This window comes from Ranitomeya variabilis, chromosome 1 (genome assembly GCF_051348905.1).
Source record: "Ranitomeya variabilis isolate aRanVar5 chromosome 1, aRanVar5.hap1, whole genome shotgun sequence".
Classification (NCBI taxonomy): domain Eukaryota; kingdom Metazoa; phylum Chordata; class Amphibia; order Anura; family Dendrobatidae; genus Ranitomeya; species Ranitomeya variabilis.
In genome coordinates, this window is record NC_135232.1 from 403,305,327 (window position 1) to 403,316,192 (window position 10,866).

The following is a 10,866-nucleotide window of genomic DNA, read 5'->3' on the forward strand; positions in this document are numbered from 1 at the left end:
TTTTTTGCGTGCCGAGCTGGCGTTTTTAATGATAGCATTTTGGTGTAGATACGTTCTTTTGATCGCCCGTTATTGCATTTTAATGCAATGTCGTGGCGACCAAAAAAACGTAAATCTGGCGTTTCGAATTTTTTTCTCATTACGCCATTTAGCGATCAGGTTAATGCTTTTTTTTAATTGATAGATCGGGCGATTCTGAACGCGGCGATACCAAATATGTGTAGGTTTTTTTTTTTTTTTATTGATTTATTTTGATTGGGGCGAAAGGGGGGTGATTTAAACTTTTATGTTTTTTTTATTTTTTTCACATTTTTAAAAACTTTTTTTTTTTACTTTTGCCATGCTTCTATAGCCTCCATGGGAGGCTAGAAGCAGGCACAGCACGATCGCCTCTGCTACATAACAGCGATCATCAGATCGCTGTTATGTAGCTAAAATGCAGGTGTGCTGTGAGCGCCGACCACAGGGGGGCGCTCACAGCCACCGGCAATCAGTAACCATAGAGGTCTCAAGGACCTCTATGGTTACAATGGAGGAGCATCGCCGACCCCCGATCATGTGACAGGGGTCGGCGATGCGCTCATATCCGGCCGCACGGCCGGATGCGGTAGTTAAATGCCGCTGTCTGCGTTTGACAGCGGCATTTAACTAGTTAATAGCGGCGGGTGATCGCGATTTCACCCGCCGCTATTGCGCGCACATGTCCGCTGTAAAAAACAGCTGACATGTCGCGACTTTGATGTGCGCTCACCGCCGGAGCGCACATCAAAGCGGGGGTCCCGACATGTGACGTACTATACCGTCACATGTCGGGAAGGGGTTAAAATATGATCATAATAACCGTGTTTGCAGAACGTGAATCAATATTTGAACATTGTCATATACAGTTCTGGCAAAAATTAAGAGACAACCACATCAAAACCCTGTCATGGGCAGCCCAATCTCCAGACCTGAACCCCATTGAAAACCTCTGGAATGTAATCAAGAGGATGATGGATAGTCACAAGCCATCAAGCAAAGAAGAATTGCTTACATTTTTGTACCAGGAGTGGCATAAGGTCACCCAGAAGCAGTGTGAAAGACTGGTGGAAAGCATGCCAAGAGGCATGAAAGCTGTGATTAAAAATCATGGTTATTCCACAAAATATTGATTTCTGAACTCTTCCTGAGTTAAACATTAGTATTGTTGTTTCGAAAGGATTATGAACTTGTTTTCTTAGCATTATCTGAGGTCTGAAAGCACTTTTTTTTCTTTTTTTTTTAAATTTTGACCATTTCTCCTTTTCAGAAAAAAAAATGCAAAATTTATTGCTTGGAACTTCGGAGACATGTTGTCAGAAGTTTAACTAAAAGAACAATTTACATTTTACTCAAATATACCTATAAAGAGAAAAATCAGACAAACTGAACATTGTGCAGTGGTTTCTTAATTTTTGCCAGAGCTGTATTTACTTTCAAGTGCTCTGACATATTCACCAACTGGTAGGTTGTGAATAATATGTCGATGATGACACCTAGTACCAAACGAGAGAGTTCCCAGCAGTGGGTTTTCTATAAAGTTCACATTTAACATTGGAATTAAATGGATAATCGCAAAGTAAAATATCAAGAAACGAAATTTGCAAATTATGTTCATTACTAAAAAATTGACGTTTCAGCCACACGATATAACAAGGACGTCATCTATGAAGTGTCCATACCATATCAGACAAAAAGGGATTAGTCACATTAAATAGTGTGGATACCATTCTTCCAGTAAGTGCAGATTACTTCCATTTCCCTGGCAATCTCAATTCTGATATTTTATGGAAGCTACAGCATCTAGTTTTTCATTGGTTGTGTCACACACAACCTTGTAAGGTGAACGTATCTTACTCATTCTTGTTTTTTGCTATATTAGGATAAGATCCTATTGTGCTCTCATTTTTTTTTTTTTATCTATGGACGGCATATTGGCAAGCACGTAGCACAGGGGAAGGGGCAGTGGTGTCACCTGCACACTTATTATGGACCCAGGCATTTGGCCCACCTACTGTAGTTGAGTGCTTTGATGATGTGCCTGAGCATGCTGGCGGTGGTTAGGGTGGTAATGGTCAGACCCCTGGTGTACTTGGTATCGCACAAGGTTGCAAATGAACATTCTTTTATCATTCACACTTTCTTTAAAAACAAAACAAAAAAACTATACTGGGCATCACTTAACTCTTGGCTGGGACCTTGATTATTGTGGGTTCTCTGTGGAACAGTTGCTCACCTTCTCCCTCTGGTCACCCCACTGCTGGCTGAAAATCCCTCCCCATTTGTGCTGCTGGTCTCCCACATCCTCGTCTTCCACTTCCACAAACTGGTTCTCCTGACTTAACAACATCACTTGTTGGCAACTGTATCTCATCATCTACCGCTTGAAACACTAAGTGCCGTTCCTCACAGTCATCTTATTCTGACAGTAGCTGCTCAAATATTGGAGCTCCTAATGTGTCTCTCTTTAAACATGCATGGGAGAGTCCAGAATCAATAAATGGAAATGTAAAGTGTCCGAGTGTGGGTTAACTTGTCTCTTGGGACTCATCTTGTCATATTGGGAGGAAGGAGGATTAGGGTGAGGATTATGTGGTTCAGACTCTTGGCACATGAGACTGCATCATGTGGAAGAAGGGGTGGTGCTGGTAAGCATACTGGAAGCATTGTTCTTGCTTTAAAAGTGGTGTCCTGTGCCCCACTACAAAGTGGGACAGGAAGCTAGGTCACATAGATGGGTGTGTTTATTGTGCTCCTGCAGCAGGCACAGCTTCACGTGGTCCACGGCCTCGGCGTGGACCATCAGAGGCACGTCCACTTCCCTGTCACTTAACGCATGCCTTGCGCGTTTTAAATTAGGTATATATTTATAAGCCTGCAAACTTTCCGGTATTAGTAGGTAAAAGAAAATATATTGCCCTTGAAATGACTTTTCTTTTAGAGGTGCAGTAGTGGTATAAAACTACTGCAATAGCAATATTAAACCCTGCCTAATCCAAAGTTATCCCTCCACTGAATGCAGGTAACAGCTTTGTTTCTAGAGAAAGGAAAATATTTAGCCCTGACTGTTGTTTTTAGGTTGCCTATAGAAGGACTGTAAGGCAATACACCCTGACTATATGCATGCTCTAAAATACGCTCTCCCTCCTATATCAACTCTCCCTGAACTGCTTTCTGATGACAGTGTGATGAGCAATGCGTCATCGGGGCTTATATAAGACCACATGACGAGATGCAGCCGGCCAGTCACAGTAATGCCAGTATCCAACATGGCTACAGCATTATATCCGCCAATCCCCGCATTTTCACTGGCTGTCTAACAGGTGCCAAACATGTGGGATGGCGATACTAGCATGGTGCTTGAGCACCCACAATACTTAATTGAGTAACAAGTGTGCCTGAGCCCCCCATGCTCGATCAAGTATCTAGCAGTGTTGAGCAGGTGAAGTCACCACTAATAATTACATGTTCAAGAACCTACTGTATTGAACTTAAGAATAAATCTAGTTAGTAATTATAAACATTATATGTCGAGACAACAGCCAGTGCAGAGATGAAGAGGTGATCTAATGTTGGGCTTCGGAGAGTGAATTTTATTCTGCAGTCTAAATGATTTATATTTTTTTTCTCTTAAATCTGACCCTAAAAAAAATATGGGATTTTCTAAACAGTTGAGGCCTGCTGCTGTCTCCATTTACTTATCTTTGAGGTGAGTACACATGGCCATCCTAACTGTAAGATAGCACCTACCAGTAGCAGCAATCTGTAGTGATGTCATGGTGGGTGCAAAGTAATGTAAACGGTAGCTAACATGACCATACGAATGTCAAAGGTTAATTTTAGCACCTTCAAGACCACAGACATGTACACACATCCAGGTTGGGAAGGACTTCCCGACCTTGAATGTATGGATACATCCTGGTGATTTTGCACTCGCAGGGGCTGTGCGTGATTGCCACCAGGAGTTCAGCTAATCTGACAGCTGACACCCTGCTCTCACGGCCAGGAGCTGTGCCCGCACTGCTATAGGCAGTATAACACCCTAAGTGCTGCGATCGATATCAATTGCAGAACTTAGGAGGGATTGGACTCCCTCTCCCCTGATCGGCGACATCGCCAAAGTGCGATCGTTGTCATCGTGACTCAATGTTGTCATGACGACATTCAGGTCACCGGGGCTAACAAGCTTGTTAGAACATGAGCAATGCATGGTCTAGCAAGCTTGTGTCAGTGTAGAACTGATAGTTTATGAAGCATTGCAATAGTTTATAAAGCAATCCGATTGCAAAAAGTGAAAGTCCCATAGAGGGACTAGGTAAAGAAGTGGAAAGAAAAAAAATTTGTAAAAATATTTAAAATATATATATATATATATATATATATATATATATATATATATATATATATATATATATATATATATATATATATAATCTCTTTATGAAAAAAAAAATACACATTGCTGCATCTCGAACGACCTGATCTATAAAGCAGTCCCACTGTCTAATCCCTTAAGTATTAAATTAAATACACCGCACACTCTAAGTGTATCATTTGTGGAAAACTTGAAATTTATTGAAGTGCTATAGACATATCATTCAACAATGCAGAATGCGACCAGAAGTCAAACTGACAACGTTTCGACTCCTCCCGAGTCTTTATCAAAATGGTCGCTGGAAAGACTAGAACAAATGTAAGTGACTGTACATCAAATATATACATAATTTACATACAAGGTGGTAGCACATAGCAACCCGAGAAAGAGAAAAAAGACATAATATATACAAATATACATGTATGACATAGCATAGTACAGGTATTTGATCCTGTCTAACAAAGGAAAAAATTAGAGAAAATATCCCCATCCTATGGGTGAAGGTGTCAATCCGCGTGGTGATTTCTGATAGTTGAGAGGACGGAGGGTTCGAGAAGAGACCGAAGTGAGGTTTACCTTAGCAAGGTGAATAGTAGTATAGCATAAATAGTATCCTCGTGGTATAAAGAGTATCTATAAAGAATAAAAAGTGTTAGTAAGGACCGTAGATGAGATGCAACCTCTTCCAGATTATAAGAAGAATTTACCTTACAAAATGGTATTAATAATAGGCAGGTGGCCTTTCGTTATGGTACCGCAGGTATAGTCTGTTGGGGACACATGGAATGGGAATGTGTGATGGAACAAGATATATAGAAGGGCATATCCAGTGAAAGTATCGGAGAGCCGTTTTACCTTGCAGAGTTGGTGGGAATATTGCGAGTATATTTGTAGCTCAAAGAATGCGACGTTCCTGTTGTGCCGTAAAGCGGATCCTATATAAGGTGCTTAGAATTAGAGTGTATATAGATAACCATGACCTGTAACGGGTGTGTTGGACACTGCTATATAATATTACCTGGCAGGCTTAGTAGGTAGTAAGGGGGTTAACCTCATGTGGTATAAGATCAGCAGATGGATCTAACGTGACGTAGGTACTGCCTGATATAAATGCACCAGGTTAGGTGAGAAATAGAAAAGCGTAATATAGGAAACGGTTATAAAGGATATTACCTAGGACAACTGGTGGTGTGGGGCTATCCTCTGGCAAATGTAAGTAGATAAGTAGCAGCAGCTAAGAAGCTGAAAACAGGATGCTTCTGCAGGTAGTAATTCAGGTAGCATGTGGTTAAAATGTATATGGAGCAGTGGTACACAGAGAGAGATGTTTAGAAGGTAATACCTTTTTGCGCAAGGCTCCACAACGGCTGTAGGCGGCGGTATCAAGGAATAGGTGTCATAAATGGCAAAAGGGGGCCATGAGTTGGAGACCTCTAGGGGGAAATATATCGTGTGAGCCAATAGTATAGAAGCCGCCAGGGCCATGTGTGACATGGAGCCGAGGGCTACATCTACATTGGTGGATCAGGGCATTACCTTCGGGTGCTGGGGTGTCGGCGGCGCTCCTGCGCCTTGCTGTAACGGCAGGTGCCCTGTGGCGTCCGGACCTTCTATTTAAGAGCGGCGGGACCCGCGGCACCGGAAGTGCGTCACCCGGTACCGGAAGTCCCGCCGCCTGGTGTCTAGAGTGGAGTGCGCAAGTGCGGGCATTGTCAGGGAGACCGGGCACTGTGTACTAGCTGCTGTAACTGCGCATGCGCTGTCGGGTCATCGGCGGAATAGGGTATAGATGAAGTGTCTTATTGATAGATATCAGGTCAGACTATAGGTGCGGTGCTGGTTCATTGCTATAGCTGGGAGAGATAAGTCCCTCCAGGTATAGGATAACCTGATTGCGGGCAAACAATATATAAATACATATATGCAAATAGTGCAGGTGAAATAAACTCATACTACGGGTCGAACTTGATCTAAAGATAATAAGGGGGGGGGGGGAAAGAAATATAAAAGATAAAAGTAAAGATAAAGATAATGCAAATAATCAAAAAATGAATGATAAAAAGGAAAATTGGACCAAATAAAAATAAGGAACGGGAAAAAGGAAAATAGGTGAAAAAATGTGAGAAACATATGGAAAATAAAAGCAAAAATTGAAAAAATAAAGATAATAGTAAAAATAAAAATAACAATGAAAAATAAAAATAAAATAAATGAAAATAACAATGAAAGAGAAAAAGGAAAAAGAGGGGGAAAAAAATAGGGAAAAATGAATGAAAAAATGATAAAGATAAAAAATGAAAAGTCAAAAATAAACGGGTTGGAAATGAGGATAGTTACCCCATAGGGGGAAGAGGGTAGTCATACCAATTGCGATTAGACCAACCACCACGGTCAGCGGGTCTATAGGGAGAGAGAAAAGAACATGTCAATGGCAACGTTAAGGCAACCAGTCAATTTCTCTATTGAGGCCCTTGGGCGCGAGCGTATCGAGTGTATAGATCCAAAATGTCTCCCTGGATCGGAGCAGTTTGATATGGTCACCCCCCCGTCTCGGTCTAGGTACCTGTTCTATTACCTGAAACTTGAGTTGTGCTACCGTGTGTCTGGCAGCAGCAAAGTGAGCAGGTAGGGGGAGCCATGTTTTCCCACACCTAATGGTGGATTTGTGGCTAGCCACGCGATCCCTCACATGTTGAACTGTCTCGCCCACATACAGAAGGCCACACGGGCACTTGATTAGATACACTACAAAATTTGATTCGCAGGTGAAAAAACCCCGTATAGGGAAGGACTTGCCAGTCCTTGGGTGCATAATATTGTCAGTTTTGATTACATTAGAACAGGCAGCGCAGTGGAGACACGGAAATGTGCCATGACGGCGTGTACTCAAAAGTTGTTGGGTAAGTTCCGTGCGTGCACTACCTATGTCGGCCCTCACAATCTGATCCCTAATATTGGGGGGTCGTCTTGTACTAATCAGTACCGGTGACTGAAACGAGGGGATACCGGGATAAGCTCTGCCCAGAAGAGGCCAGTGTCTTCTGATAGTTGAGTAGACCTTTTGCATAAACGGGTGGTGGGTATGTACAAACGGTACCCGCTCCTGTTGTAATTTAGGTAGTTGGTTTTCGTTAGGAGTAGAGGACAGTATTCGTTCCTGCTGTAGTAGTATAGGTGGGTATTCCCTGTCCCTGAACTTTTGGGACATAAGGTCAAGTCTGTTGTGACATGCTTCTGGATCTGACACTATTCGTGACACCCTTTTAAATTGGGAGCGGGGAAGACTGTTTTTAGTAGACCTAGGATGGCAGCTTGAGTATAACAGTAAGCTGTTACAATCCGTGGGTTTAGTATAGAGGTCAGTACTCAATCTTCCCTCGGGGTCCTTGAGGACCAATGTGTCGAGGAAGGCTATCTGTGTAGTGCTGGAGTTCAATGTGAACTGAAGTTCCTGAAAGATAGAGTTGAGATATCTGTGGAAGTCACTGAGTGTGTCGGGGGTACCTGTCCAGATCATGAAAATATTGTCTATATAGCGATGATACTCGATCGCGTGTTGGAGAAACAACTCATTATTGTAAACATAATGTTCCTCAAAGTAGTGCATATAGGCATTTGCATACGCCGGGGCTACATTTGAGCCCATGGCGGTCCCGCGTGCCTGGACGTAGTACGAGTCCTCATATAGGAAATAGTTTTCATGGAGAACTATCCTGAGCAGGTCTAGGCAGAAATTAATTGAATTGTGGGATAAGTCAGATTTGTCCAATAAATCTTTGGTTGCTAGGATACCCTTGTCGTGCGAAATGGAAGTATACAGACTTTGTACATCCAAGGTAACTAAGAGGCTGGATTTGGGTATTTGTTGGATGTTTTTTATGACGTCCAGGAATTGGCTGGTATCTAATAGAAAAGATCTTGTCCCCTTGATAAGGGGTGTCAGGATTTTTTCTAAGAAAATCGAGAGAGGTGAAAAAACAGAATCTGTTGAGGCCACAATGGGTCTCCCGGGGGGATTGCTGAGGGATTTATGAATTTTGGGTAAGACATAAAAAACTGGAATTATTGGATGAGGATTTTTTAGGTAGGTCACTGTTTTGGTAGCTATTGTTTTATTGTCGAGATATAGGGTAAGGAGATTTTGAATACGTTGGGTAATCCTAAGAGTGGGATCTCTGGGGATAGCCTTATAGGTGTCCGTGTCTGATAGCTGACGGAGTACTTCCGCATGGTATGAGGTGCGGTCCATAACGACTGTCGCTCCCCCTTTATCTGCCGGCTTAATAATTATGTTTTTATTTGATCTTAATGCCGCGAGTGCATGTTTCTCATCGAGGGTGAGGTTTGTGTGGGTGGGAAAGAACCCAAGTTTCTGTTGGTGAGTGAGGGATTTGATATCCCGATCAATGAGGGAAATCACAGTTTCAGCCCCATGGTACGAGTGAGGAGGTGAAAAGGCACTAACATTCCGTAAACCCAAAGAGGCAATAGACAAATCTGTTACATTCTCAGGAACAACTGTGGCATTGGAATCTGTATTGATCCCAATGCCAAAATGGGTTTTGAGTCTGATGGATCTATAGAACCTATTTAGGTCCTTTTCCAACTGGAACGAGTCCCAGTGTGGGGTGGGGCAAAAGGATAAACCTTTTTGTAGGACCGATAGTTCTGCAGGGGACAGATTGTAGCTAGAAATGTTCATCACCAGGTTGGATGGCTTACCTGGCTGCGTGTTGTCATTTTTTCTCCGCGCCCGTCGGATTGGTCTCCGTGCTGGTAACCTCCCCTGCGGCCTTTCCCTAAAAAAGGCGGTCTGGTTGAGCCTACAGACGAATCGCTGCCAGAGCTGTGTGAATCGAATCTTCTTTGCATAGGGTGTCGGCGCCAAGATGTAAATGTGGTGGAATCGCTCCATCTATAGACACGGTTGGATAAATAGTCGTCGTTGTCCCTCTGGAATTTCTGCCTTTTGCGATCCTGCAGGTTCTTCTGGTGTTCAATGATAATTTTGTCTGTTTTCTCCTTTAGGGTAGACCACTCGGCAGGAGGAAGGGTGGCTGCTAGTTGATTTTCGGTAGCCTGGATATTTTTTCTTAGATCAGAAATTTCCTTCTGGAGGTACTCTACAGTAAGAATGATGATGTCTAATGAGCACTTATTGAGAATTTTTTGATATTTATCACAATACTCCTGATTGTCTGCGAATAGGGTGGGTCGTAGATGACTCCTCAAACCCCTGGGGATTTTGTTTTGGCGGTGGTATTCTGCTAAGGTCGTGCAATGTAGGTCATAAGAGACCAGTTTGCGTTTGGTTTTCTCGTAATCTCTAGTCCTCAGGTCAGTTGCTGGTATTTTCAGGAATTCAGCGGAACTGGTAACCTGGGAAAGTATACTTGAGCTAGTAGCTATGTCATAGGCAAATGTGTCGGTTGACATTTGGGAACCTTGTGCAACAACCAATATAATACGTAAATGGAGGAGAAATTGGTGTGCACTAAGGTTAAAATAAAGCGAGGTGCAGGTGTAGAGGACTGGAATGTCCTGATACACTAGAATTAAATTAAATACACCGCACACTCTAAGTGTATCATTTGTGGAAAACTTGAAATTTATTGAAGTGCTATAGACATATCATTCAACAATGCAGAATGCGACCAGAAGTCAAACTGACAACGTTTCGACTCCTCCCGAGTCTTTATCAAAATGGTCGCTGGAAAGAATAGAACAAATATAAGTGACTGTACATCAAATATATACATAATTTACATACAAGGTGGTAGCACATAGCAACCCGAGAAAGAGAAAAAAGACATAATATATACAAATATACATGTATGACATAGCATAGTACAGGTATTTGATCCTGTCTAACAAAGGAAAAAATTAGAGAAAATATCCCCATCCTATGGGTGAAGGTGTCAATCCGCGTGGTGATTTCTGATAGTTGAGAGGACGGAGGGTTCGAGAAGGGACCGAAGTGAGGTTTACCTTAGCAAGGTGAATAGTAGTATAGCATAAATAGTATCCTCGTGGTATAAAGAGTATCTATAAAGAATAAAAAGTGTTAGTAAGGACCGTAGATGAGATGCAACCTCTTCCAGATTATAAGAAGAATTTACCTTACAAAATGGTATTAATAATAGGCAGGTGGCCTTTCGTTATGGTACCGCAGGTATAGTCTGTTGGGGACACATGGAATGGGAATGTGTGATGGAACAAGATATATAGAAGGGCATATCCAGTGAAAGTATCGGAGAGCCGTTTTACCTTGCAGAGTTGGTGGGAATATTGCGAGTATATTTGTAGCTCAAAGAATGCGACGTTCCTGTTGTGCCGTAAAGCGGATCCTATATAAGGTGCTTAGAATTAGAGTGTATATAGATAACCATGACCTGTAACGGGTGTGTTGGACACTGCTATATAATATTACCTGGCAGGCTTAGTAGGTAGTAAGGGGGTTAACCTCATGTGGT

The 10,866-nt window shown here is 42.3% G+C and overlaps 1 long non-coding RNA gene across 1 annotated transcript; it reads right to left on the reverse strand.

The window, feature by feature from the left end:
- Positions 1-4,760: 4,760 nt before the first annotated feature.
- LOC143806382 (uncharacterized) lies at positions 4,761-9,252 on the reverse strand. Its single transcript, XR_013221507.1, has 3 exons — positions 9,116-9,252; positions 6,758-6,793; positions 4,761-5,026 (listed from the first exon to the last, which is right to left on the reverse strand). It is a non-coding gene; the product is annotated as an uncharacterized LOC143806382 (long non-coding RNA).
- Between the last annotated feature and the right edge of the window lie 1,614 nt (positions 9,253-10,866).